Below are 13,595 nucleotides of genomic sequence, written 5' to 3' on the forward strand. Positions count from 1 at the left end.
TTGAGGCCACCATCTCATAAACAGCTCATGGGTCTACTTAATATATGCATTCATTTGTGGTAGATTCAAGGAATGTGCTGGAAATGTGGTATGTGCCAAAGTCTATAAGTTCCCAGGAGCTGGGCAGTGAGGTAACTAATGAACACACAGCTTATCATACTCATGGACCCAGGCTCAAGCCCCTGGCCCCCAGCTGCAGGAGGGAAGCTTCAGGAGTGGGGAAACAGTGCTGCAGGTTTGTCTCTCTACCTCCACCTTCCCTCTCAATTTCTCTCTGTCCTATCAAATAAATAAATATCAAGTTAAAAAAGAAAGAAAGAAATAGGGGGCATTAAGAAAAGCTGAAGAACTGGTCAGATCTCTACTTCTAAAGATGTTTATTATGGGGCCTGGTGGTAGCACACCCAGTAGAAAGCACATGTTATGATGCATAAGGACTTGAGTTCAAGACCCTGGTCCCCACCTGCAGGTAGAAAGCTTCATGAGCTGTGAAACAGTCCTGCAGGTCTCTCTCAATCTCTCTCTCTCTCCTCTCCCCCATCTCTACCAAAAATAATAATCGTTTTAAGAAAACAAAGTTACTCTTCCCAGAGCCTCCCAGAGTGTGTGTGTGTGTGTGTGTGTGTGTGTCTTCAATGACTTTGAGATTCTCAAAACTTACTTCTCCCCAAGTACCAAGATAATGGGAGAACGAGTCCCACTGATAATGCTAGAAGGTGTCAAGCTCACTCCTTTGTTCCAACAATAGTTTCTGCTCAGCTACTGCTGTTGGCACCATATTAGGTGCATGGGACAGATAAGGTCTCTCAGCAGTGAGGGGCTTCACATATTACACTCAGGTTAGGAGAGCCTCAGGAGGCCTTATCCATGAAGACTTACCTACAAAAGCACTACCCAGAGTAATGTGGGCCAGGCTCAGGATAGTGTCAGGAACAGAGGAAAGAAACTGCTGAGAAGCAGCTAGTGTCTGCCTGTAGGCCCAAAGAAATGGGGGGGAAGTAGTCATTCAAACATGGAAGCAGTCACCTGGGAAGGGGACTTCAGTGAAAGGTAGAAGAAGCCCCAGGAAGTGTCACACAGGCTCTTTCTTCTCTGCCCCGACTGACCTAACTGCCTAATCCCACTACAAGCTAGAGGATCAAAGCACTGGGTGAAGGAGTGGAGGGGACCCACAGAAGTAGAAAGAAGATTCCAGCAACCATCTGAATCTCTTAGGCTTGTGAAACAACCAACACAAAAGCAAACATAGCCCTCCTCATTATTGAATTTTTTTTTTTTTTAACCAGAGCTCTGGTTTATGGTGGTGCTGGGAATTAAAGCTAGGACTTTGTAGTTTCAGGCATTTTCGAAAGCCTTTTTACATAACCACTATGCGTTTTCCCCAGTTCACTAAAATGTATTTTCAGTCCCAAATCAATACCTGTATCACTTTTGCAAATACTAATGACAAGTGAGGTCCAGAGCAGTAAACACTTGGGATGACACTTCATGTACAATCACAGCTGAGGCGGAGTGGGGTGGCATACTGGACCTTTTGAGGATGTACTACAGACACATGTTCTTCTTGAGATCTGTCTACTGGTGTGTGTGTGTGTGTGTGTGTGTGTGTGTGTGTGTGTGTGTGTGTGTGTGTGTGTGTGTTGGGGGAGAGTAGTTTTGGTGATTGTTTTGCTGTTGAAAATGACCTTCCAGCACAGAGCTGACATCCTCATTAATGTTTCCTGAACAAAAAGGTTGTGATAAAACATTAATCCCCCCAATAAAGAAATTAAAGAAAGAAAAGTAAAGGCTGTGATATGCCTCACAAGGAAAAGTGTGTTAGTGGTGTAATTTTTTTTTTTTTGGTGGGGGGCTGAAGGCTGGGCAGCCATTGTTGGACTCAGACCAGGGACCTCATAATTGCCACACATGTGATCTACCCCCAAGCTACATCCCTTATCTATGAGGACTTATCTACCTTGTATGTTTGTTAAAGAAGTCACATATAGGCATGAGCTACTTTGCTTAAAATTGTTAAGCTACTGTTAATAGATCAACCATGTATATTAAGCATATTCTGGTTTTGAACAGAAAACACACACAGAACAAGGTTCTGTACAGCTTGCTTGATGAGCAGATTGTGACCAGAGGCTCAAAGGAATCTAATACTAAGATTCTGGTTTTCTGAGCAAGGACTCAGTCTTGGATATATTACATGTGCACACACACACACACACACACACACACATAAGCACACACAGAGACACATGCATATAAATATTTTTTAAATACGCGTTTGACCAGAGCACTGGATATTTCTGACTTATGGTGGCATGGGAGACTAAACCTGCAACTTTGGAGCCTCAGGTATAAAAGTGTTTTGCATAACCATTATGCTTCTTCTTCTAGCGTTTACCCTTCTTCTGTAGCCAGTTAATGGCTTTGAAAGTGACTGGGATCCATGTGGATTCAGTGGGCTAGGAAGGATCGTCAGTTTCCCCAATGAATGGGTACTCACGGGATGCACCACGGGAAGGTCGATCCATTATGCTAATATATTTTTAAAACCTGGCTGCATTATGAGATTCAGTTTAGGTTGCAAAGGTCTGTTGTAACTTCTCTGAGTGGCTGGGGGAGGATTTGAGAATACAACACAGAGTCACCAGAAAGACGTGAAAACTAATGGATCAGGGAGGGTCTCACAGGAAAGGGATATTTGAATTGCATGTTGAAAGGCACATGGGAGTTCCCAATGAGGTGACAGACTAAGCACATCTTTTAGGCCTAGAAACAACAAGTTTGCATCAAAATACACCCTGTCTTAACTTCTTCCTTGGAGTATTCCCAAGCTAAGTACAGGAACCTGGGGGCACACAGCCACAAAATATGCATCACAGTGACAGGAGAAGCTCTGAGAGCCAAGTAGATGATGATCACTCACCTTCTGGAATCCTCTCTCCTTACCCTCCTCTATACCTATCTGAAGTGACTGGGGCAGGGGTTAGGATCTGCTGGTCTGCTGATCACATGTATAGACGGAGGCAAGCTAGACAAGCTTCAGTCTGCTTTTCTTTTTTATATATATTTGTTTATTTATTTTTGTTGCCCTTGTTGTTTTACTGTTGTAGTTATTGTTGTTGTTGTTACTGATATCATCATTGTTGGATAGGACAGAGAGAAATGGAGAGAGGAGGGGAAGACAGAGAAGGGGAGACAAAGACAGACACCTGCAGACCTGCTTCACCATTTGTGAAGCGACTCCCCTGCAGGTGGGGAGCCGAAGGCTCCAACCGGGATCCTTATGCCAGTCCTTGCGCTTTGTGCCACATGTGTTTAACCCACTGCGCTACCGCCTGACTCCCCCAGTCTGCTTTTCTATCTTGTACACCTCAAAGCACAGACCCACTTGAGCATCTGTTTGATGCCCCCAGCAGCTTTGGGATAGGAGTGGAAGTACTGATAGAGATCTCACCCATGAGAGAAAGGACATGATATACAGAGAGGATGCTTGTGTTCATAAAGTCTACTTAACACATGTGAGATGAAAACTCAGATCTTGGTGCTAGGGAGATGGCTCAGTGGCAAGATCACATGCCTTCCATGCTTAAGGCCCCACATATGACCAAGTGGTGCTCTCCCTTTGTCTATCTCAGAAAAATAATTAGAACTCAGGGCCAACAAAATAGCTTACTTGGGTATGGTGCTGCTTTGTCATGTGTATGACCCAGGTTGAAGCCAGATGCCTGCATTAACAGAATCTTCAGTGCTGTGGTCTCTTTCACTCTCTGCCTCTCTGTCTACATTTATTATTTCAGTTCATTGTTCTATAAGCCCAAGGGAGAGAGGTCATCTCAGATTCACAGCTGAGGAGTACAGTGCTCAGTAAATAAGGGAACTTCTCCCTGCTCCCACACTGAGTAAGTGACAGATGAGGAACTTGAAGCCAGACCTCTCTCCTTCCAGATACCTCCATGTCAACTGTTCTATGGGACTGGTTATTGGACCACCTGTCACAGCAGCACCTCATCAACCTCCGTTCCCCAGTCTCCCTCTCATGTGCATTCCAAATCCAGATCCAGTCTACTCAGATCCTCCTCATCAGTCCTTACCCAAAGTCATTGGAAACATTATTTGTTTCAGTCAAGATGAAATGTTCTTCACTACCCAGTTACAAAGAAAATATTTGACCTTCAAGGGAGGCCAGTTCTCCAAAAGTCTTGGGAAACAGGCAACAGTGTCAGAGAAAGACAACAGTGAAGGGAGGGAACATACTTTCAAGTTAGCTGAGCTTGAATATAGAGCTTGTGCATGCTTGTGGCCCTGAGTTTGAGTTTTTCCACCTCAAAATGTCAGAGGTAAGTGGTGGTCAAGTTTTTTCTCACAGCATGTGGAAATGAATTAGCCTTTATTTTTTTTAGTTTTTTAGTTTTTTATTGTTGTTTATTCATTTGGGATAGAGACAGAGAATTGAGAGAGAAGGGGAGATAGAAAGGGAGAGAGAGATACCTGCAATACCGCTTCCCCACTGCAAGTGAGGACCATGGGCTTGTACTAGGGTCCTTGAGCATGGTAGTGAGTGCACTCAACTGGGTGGACCACTGTCTGTCTCCTGCAATTTTTTTTTACTAGCAATTTTAGTATGATTTCTAAGAAGAATGAGGGGCTTGGCATACCCTTTCTAAGAATCATCTCAGATCTAAAGGAGACAGACATTCCAATCTCCTTTGAAAAGAAAGCCCCCAGGGGCTGGGTGCAGTTGACTTTGGGCAAGACTTCTGTTCCCTGGGTCCTGGTTCTCACATCTCTCAGAAAAGATATTTTAGCAAGGGCTCAGGTTTTGTCTACTGGACAACTGGATATAGTAAACTTTATAACTGAACGCCAAGCATCTTTTTTTTTCCTGCTCACTACACAAGGGTTAACTCTTTGAACCAAATGTGTGAGGTTACTATAGCAAGTCCATGACAGGTAAAGGTTTTTTGTTTTTGCCTCTTCATATTTTCTCCTCCTTTCCAAACTCTTTTCCTTCTGTATGTTTAATACTATTACCGATTAAAACTTAGCCAGGTGAATCTAACCTGCATTAAATGAGCTTTTGAAATAAGGTAGTATATCAATAAGCACATGATTTGGCTGGGGAGGATAAAGCTATTCATATGATTTTGGCTAAAGGCCTATATATCATTTTGGTTTCATGACCTGGGCAAGTTTGTCAACTTGTCTCAGTTTCCTCGATTATGAAATGGGTCTAAACATTACAGTTTCATCATAAGATACCCTTAAATCTTAAACTGTGGCAATCCACCTGGAAAATGTTAGCCATTGTTCTAAATGTTAGTGTTTCAGCTTCATCATCCTAGAACCAATTCATTTTTAAAAAATATGTTCTTAATTATTTTAATGAGAGAAAACAGAGTACTGCTCATTTCTGGCTTATGGTGGTGCTGGGAATTGAATCTAGGACCTCAGAACCTCAGGCTTTGAGAGTTTTTTTCAGAATCATTATTGTGTCTCCACAGACCGTCTAGAACAAATTCTTACATTAACTTCAGATACTCTGAAATTACTTTCTTCAAAATAGACTGTATTGATTTTTTAAATTTAAGATTAATTAACTAAGAAGAGGAAACACTCTTTCAGCCAATACAGTACCAGAGACTTAACTCATAAGTGCAAGTCCTGTTTTCTAACAGCTGAGCCACCATCCTGGCTGCCTATTGATAATTTTCAAATGGAAACCTATTCACTTTCCTATCTATTACAGCATTATTCACAACAGCTAAGAAATAAAAGCAACCCAAGTGTCCATTAGTTAATAAGTGAAGAAGATATGGTATACACATAATGTAACAGGACTCAGATTTTTTTTTATTAAAAAAGAATAAAAATCTTGCCATTTGTAGCAACATGGAAAGAACTCAGGAAAGTGATGAGAAGCCTAGTAAGTCAGAAGGAGGATAAAAACAAAACAAATATTGAATGGTTTCATTCACATGTGCAATGTAAGGAAACAAAAGATGAACAGACAAAACAAAACAAACAAAAATAGATAAACCAGCAGACATTGCTAACAGAACTGAGATTACCAGAGAGAAAGAGGGTGGCAAGACTGGGAGGAATTTTCAAAAAAAAAAAAAAAAAGGAAAATAAAAGAAGAAGAGAATAAAAATAAGTGAAAAGAAAGAAACCTAGATGTCCAAAGGGATGTGAGGTTTTCCTAAACCTGAGGCAATATGGTCACACCCAGGATCAGCTTTCCTCTGAGAGCTGCAGCCTAGGCTAGGACAGGAAGAATATCTGAAGTTAATAGCAGGCTACAGATGTCATGTGCAACACAGAAGCTAAGATCTTTTGAATGGAGACCAGGTGGTGGTGCACCTGGTCGAACTCACATTTACAGTGCTCAAGGACCCAGGTTCAAGCCCCCGACCCATGCTTGCAGAGGGGAAACTTCATGAATGGTAAAGCAGCACTGCAAAGTGCCGCTCTTTCACTTTTCCTGTCTGTCTCCCACTCTCCTCTATCCTATCAAATAAAGTAAAGAAAAAAAATAGCACTGAACATCAGTGATTACCCTGGTGGCAATTTAAAAAAAGAGCAAAGAAGGGAGAGGGGTCAATGGTGGTGCACCCAGTAGAGTGCACATGTTCAAGCCCCAAGTCCTGCCTTACCTGCAGTGGGGAAGTGACATAAGTGGTGGAGCAATGCTACAAGCTTCTCTCTCCTTTTCTGTTTTATTCTTTCCTCTCAATTTCTCTCTGTTTCTATCCAAAATTAATAAAATATTTTTTAAAAAAACCTCACTTTTGAAATCCATTCACTCCTATTTTTACTGAGCTCCCAGTAGGACTTGAAGAATGCAACAAGGAACAAGATATACTGCTGCTTTCTGAGAACTTTTGTTCACAGTGGGACACAAGCAAGTTATTACAACACAGCATCTCAGATCCTATGACAAAGGAAACCCAGGGAGCCTTAGGCAGCTAACTCTGACCCAGCCCAGGCATGGAAAGACCTTGGAGGAACCAGAGATGGCACTGGAGGAAAGTGGACAAGGGGGCAGGAAAGGAAGATTATTCCATGAAGAAAACCCAGCCTGAACAAAGGTCGTATAGATACAAGAAAGAAGATACAAGAGTAGCTTTGAGGAAGTAGTAGGTTCCTGTTGGTTGAGCACAGCAGCCTGGCTCACAAGCAGGAGAGACCCATGTCACAGAGCTCCCCATGGGCAAGGGATTGGGGATCAGGATCCAGGCAGAGTGTAGTGTGGGGAGGAAGATGTTTTCAGTGTGGTGGGACCACAGTCTTTGCTTCAACAACTGTGATCTTGCCACAGGCAGTGCATCCAACCTACAGCCAACTTACAGAAGAAGAAACTGAGGTTGAGGGATTTGTCCTTGGTCCACTTGGAATTTACTTTTGTGTTTGGTGGAATATAGTGGTTCAATTTCATTCTTCTGCATGTTTCAACCCATTTTTTCCAACACCATTTGATGAAGATTCTCTGCTTTCCCCATTTAGTAGTCTGGGCACCTTTGTCAAAGATTAGATTCCCATAGGTGTGGGGGCTAACTTCTGGGCTCTCAATTCTATTCCACTGGTCAGTGTGTCCATTCATGTTCTAGTACCAAGCAGTTTTGATTACAATGGCTCTATAATACAACTTGATATCTGGGAGTGTGATGCCTATAGTTCTGTTATTTCTTCTCAAGATTGTTTTGGCAATTCTAGGTCTTTTCTGGTTCCAGATAAACATTTGTAGCGTTTGTTCTATTCTCCTAAAAATGTGGTTGGGATCTTGATGGGGATAACATTAAATTTGTATATTACTCTGGGTAGTTTGTTCATTTTGATGACGTTAATTCTTCCAACCCATGAACATGGAATATCTTTCCACTTCTTTGTGTCTTTTCAATTTCCTTGAGTAGTGACTCATAATTTTCACTATACAAGTTGTTCACTTCTTTGGTTAGGTTTATTCCTAGATATTTTATTGTCTTTGTTGCGATAGTAAAAGAAATTGATTTCTGGATTTCCACTTCTCTTAGTGTTTGCATAGAGGAATGCCACTGACTTTTGAATGCTAATTTTGTAGCCTGACACCTTACTGTATTGCCCGATGATTTCCAAAATTTTCTTGCTGGATTCCTTAGGTTTTTCTATGTACACTATCACGTCATCTGCAAATAGGGAGAGTTTGACTTCTTCTCTTCCAATCTGTATTCCTTTAATTCCTTGCTCTTGCCTGATTGGTCTGGCAAGAACTTCCAAAACTATGTTGAAAAATAATGGTTATAGTGAGCAGCCCTGTCTAGTACCTGATCTGAGGGGAAATGCTTCCAGTTTTTCACCACTGAGTATGATGTTGGCTGTAGGTTTGGTATCTATAGACTCCACTATCTTTAGGAATTCTCCATCTATTCCCATTTTTTGTAGTTTTTTTTATCATAAAAGGATGTTGTATTTTGTCAAAGGCTTTCTCTGCATCTATTGATATGACCATGTGGTTTTTGGACTTGCTTTTATTGATGTGGTGGATCATGTTGATTGATTTACCTCTGTTAAACCAACCTTGCATCCTTGGGATAAACCCCACTTGGTCATGATAAACAGTCTTTTTAAAATACAGCTCTATCCGGTTGGCTAGAATTTTGCTCAATATTTTGCATCTATATTCATCAGATATATTGATCTGTAGTTTTCTTTTTTTGGTTGTGTCCCTTTCTACTTTTGGTATCAAGTGATGTTGGCTTCATAGAAGTGGGAAGGGAGCATTCTAGTGTCTTCAATCTTCTGGAAGACTATTAAAAGTAGAGGTATTAGTTCATCTTTGAAGGTTTTATAGAATTCATTTGTAAAACCATCTGGACTTCTATTCTTGGGAAGGTTTTTGATAACTGTTTCAATTTTAGCTGTGATAGACCTGTTCATATTACTTAGTACCTCTTTATTTAATTTTGGAATTTGTAGGTATCTAGGAAATCGTCCATTTCTTCCTGGTTCTCTACTCTGGTGGCAAATAGTATTCCACAGCATTGCATAATTTGTTGAATTTCTGTGGTGTCTGTTGTGATATCTCCTCTTTCATTTATGATCCAATTTATTTAGGTCTTCTTCCTTTTTTGTTTTGAGTCTGGCTAAAGGTTTGTCAATTTTATTCACTCTTTTGAAGAACCAACATTTATTTTTGTTGATCTTTCATATGGTTTTCTTATTTTCAATGTTATTGATTTCTGCCCTAACTTTAGTGATTTCTGTCCTGGTTGCTTTAGGGTTCCTTTGTTCTTCTTCTTCTAGGTCTTTAAGATGTGCAATCAGGTTGTTTATTTGTGCTTTTTTTCTTTACTAGTGTGTACTTGTATGGCTATTAACTTCCCTCTCAGTACTGTCTTAGCTGTGTCCCAAATATTTTGATAGCTTGTGTCTTCATTTTCATTGAACTCTAGAAACATTTTGATTTCTGTCTTTATTTCTTCTTTGACACAGTAGTTGTTAAGTAGTGCACTGTTGAGCTTCCACATTGTGGGACTATTAGTAATCTTTTGTTTATTGTTAAATGTTAGTTTAATTCCACTGTTGTCTGAGAAGATACTTGGGATAATTTCAATGCATTTGAGTTTGCTGATGCTGTCTTTGTGACTTAACATATGGTCTATCCTTGAGAATGACCCATATGGACTTCAGTAGAATGTTTATTCCAGTTTCTTGGGGTGAACAACTCTGAAAATGTCCAATAGTTTAGTTTTTCTATCTCCTCGTTTAGCTCCCTCATGTCATTGATTTTATTCCTAGATGATCTGTCAAGTTGAGAGAGCGGAGTGTTGGAATGCCCTAATATTACTGTGTTGCTGTTAATATATTTCTGTAGCTCTTTCACTAGATGTTTGATGTATTTAGATGGCTTCTCATTGGGTGCATAGATGTTAATAATTGTTAAGCCCTCTTGATTGACTGATCCTCTGAGCATTAAGTAATGTCCATCCCTACCTTTGTTAATTTTATTTATTTGAGAGTCTATCATGTCAGATATGAGAATAGCTATTCCTGCCCTTTTTTGTGGGCCATTGGCTTCAATGATAGTTTTCCAGCCTTTCACTTTGAGTCTGTGTTTGTCTTGTTGAATTAGGTGGGTTTTCTGTAGACAGCATATTGTTGTTTTTAGTATCTTTTAATCTCTTTCTGAAATCTCTTACTTCTGTTTTATTTTCTCCAATTCATCCTCGATCTTGCTAATTATGTCTTTATCCTCAGTTATTCTATTCTCTCTCCCTTCCACTTGCCAGCCCCTGTTCAGGGCGCCATTTGCTGGTCCCAGTTCGCCAGATGCCATTCTAGCTCCACAGGCAGGAGACAAAGGACCAGGGACTCATGGCTGAGTGGGACGCAGTTCAATCTTTATTGCCGGGCTAGCTTTGCAGGAGAGAGACTGGGACTCTCGGAGTCGAAAGGCAATTACAAGTGTGTTAAAACAGAAGAGCATCTGTATATATACTCACCAAGTAGTGTGGAAACAGGATGTGACATAGAGAGGGTAGAGCGAAAAGAGACTGGTGGGAATCAGGGTGACTACAAGAGGGGGCGGAGCAAAAAAAAAGAGGCTAACAGAACATAAAAAGCTTCCCTCTAACCAGTGGGGATTAAACCAATACCCTGCAGGCAGGGCGGGACCCAGGTAAAACAGTAATTATGTAAATAGACCACATTGTAAGTAATACAAGCAAACCTAATGTGATGATTAAAACAGAAGGTCTTACAAGCAGAATTTAGAAGCATACCAATATCCACTGTTTTCTGAAGTTTATCTATTTTGTTACCCTGTTCTGATACTGTTTTAGCTTATTCAGCTAGTTGTGTTCTTAGCTCAGCTATTTCAGCTTTCAGCTCGCTAATAACCTTGATATAAATAGTGTTTTCTTCCAGAGTCTCATTTGTTGTTTCTGCATTTCTGATGACAATTCTTTCAAACTTTTTTCTCACTCCTGTGATTATTTCCTTGACTAGCATTTGGATGTTGACCTCATTATTTTGTGCTTCAACTGTTTGGGGGCTTTTAGTTGGACTCTTGTCCTGGTTCATTTTTCCAATATTTCTTCTTGTTGGTTATATCCATTCTATATAGTATGTCATGAGGTCCCTCTCAGTACTTTTCAAATTATTGATCACTCTTGCATGGATTGACTTGTGTCTAAGTAAGGTATTTAAAGGGTTCACAGTTGTGGAAATGATCAGTTGTTTCAATATTATTTTAATCCCTGAGTTGGAGCACAGTGGCTTTTAAAGCCTCTTTTGTTCTTTTTCTTCCCTGTAGGCTATGGGAGCCTGAGGGCTTTTAAACTATAAGTAGGCTTCTTAGCTTAATCCCTCGGTCCTGTCCAAGAGATAAAGCAGGGTGGGGGAGAGATAATACAATGGTTATGCAAAGAGACTTTCATACCCCGAGGATCCCAAGCTCCAGGCTCAATTCATATTCTCTGCCAAGTTGTGCAACACTGCTAGGCCCTGTGAATTTCTAAGCAAGTCCCATTTATAGTCTGTAGGTTCTGAGGCAACTATTTACTATGTTCTCATCAAGAGAACAATGTGGAAATGCTCCCACTCTACATCCCCACTGCTAGGCCACCAAGGTGTAGATCGTCCCCTGAGTTTCCTAGTTAGTTCTCTGTCCCCTGGTGTCAGCACAAGGCCTCCCCCCTGCTGCTCCAGCCTCTGAGGGCAGTAGCAATGGAGACTCATAGTTGCATTTAGTGAGTCTTAGAGGAGTACTTTCCTCCCTTCAGCTGTATTTTTGTTGGTAAAACAGACAGGAGGTGGTGCCTCAACTGGTAAACTGCCAGACTGTTACCAGTTACTTAATCTTTCCTTAGTCTCCTCTCTGTCCATGAGCCACACGTATTTGCACTCACTGGTGATTGTGTGGGTTCCTGAAGTCATTCTAGTCCTGCAAGATGATCTCCTTTCTATTTATTTCTTTAACATTTATTTATTTATTTATTTATTTATTTATTAGGACAGAGAGGAATTGAGAGAGAAGGGGAAACAGAGAGACCCCTGTAGCACTGCTTCACTGCTTGTAAGGCTTCCCCCTGTAGGTGGGGGCTGGGGTCTTGAACCTAGATCCTTTCATATGGTAATTTGTGCACTCAACAGGGTGAACCACCACACTGCCTCTATATTTTATTTTACTTTAAAAATTATTTACTTATTTATCTGATAAAGATAGAAATCTAGGGAGAAGGGGAAGACAACTAGAGAGAAAGGAGGCCAGGAAATGGTGCACTGGGTTAAGAATACATAGTACAAAGCACAAGGATCCAGGTAAGGATCCCAGTTTGAGCCCCCAGTTCCCCACCTGCATGGGGGAGGGTCACTTAACAAGCGGTGAAGCAGGTCTGCAGGTATCTATCTTTCTCTCACCCTCTCTGTCTTCCCTTCCTCTCTCAATTTCTCTCCATCCTATCCAACAAATTGAAAAAAAAAATGGCCACAGGGGCAATGGATTTGTAGTGCAGGCACCAAGCCCCAGTGATAACTCTGAAGGAAAAAAGAGAGAGAGACCGAGACCTGTAGCACTGACTGCTGCACAACTTGTGAACCTTTCTCCTTCAGGTGGAAACCTGGAGCTTGAACCTGGGGTCCTTGTGCATAGTAACATGTGTGCTCAACCACCTGAGCCATCACCCAGAGTCTTTATTTTATTTTTATAAGAGCTATTATTCCATATTTGTAAGCACTGACACTCAAGGATCACAGTAAAGTTTAACAAAAATTTAAAAAGAACTGAAGGAGAATAAGAAAGAAAAGAGAGAAGAAGGAAGAAACCTCAATGCTGTTTGCGAAGTCATCCCACAGCATTCTCACAAAGCACCAGAGACAAAAACATATATATTTCTACAGATGCAGAATTCATGCTTTCACCAAAAATAGCTGTTTAAGTCAGAATGAGTGATGTGAGCACAAACCACAACAGAGTATAAATCCTGAGTACTAGAGAGATAGTGTGACACCCTGAGGACCAAGATTTCCCTAACACCATTGATGAGCCTTGAGGAATATGGCCAGTCTACAATCCCTGGCAGGAATAACTCATGATTAAAGTATAAATCTGTGAGGCCTGGGTGATCATTTCATGAGTTACTGGGCAGTAACCACACTTTCCATGTATGAAGGCCTCGCTGGGTTAGAGACCCAGCACCACATGAAAATATCACAGACAGCACTAGGTGAAAAACTTCATAAAGAATTCAAAGATTGGGCCCACAGGGCGTTCAGCAGTGGTATTGCACATGCATGCAAATCCCTGTAGTCATTAAAAAAAAAAATCCCTTGTAATCCCTTATATTGAGATACACATTGATATATCTCCAATGGTTTTCAAACTGTTGACTCTGTGAGGTGGGTTGAAAGGACAATTCAAGATTCCTAGAGAACAGGGTGGTCTCAGGTTAGGATGGGGAACATATTCTGCCTTTGAATCTGTGTCCATGAGAACCATGTCTTGGCATGGCAGGTTAGTTTGGGAAATAAAGGTTTCTGTCCTCTGCTTCTTCCCGGGCTTTGCCTGGAACTCCTGCCACCCCACCATTCCCTTTCTGTCCATTAGGTTACTCTTAGAAAAA

The sequence above is a fragment of the Erinaceus europaeus genome, chromosome 9 (genome assembly GCF_950295315.1).
Source record: "Erinaceus europaeus chromosome 9, mEriEur2.1, whole genome shotgun sequence".
Classification (NCBI taxonomy): Eukaryota; Metazoa; Chordata; class Mammalia; order Eulipotyphla; family Erinaceidae; genus Erinaceus; species Erinaceus europaeus.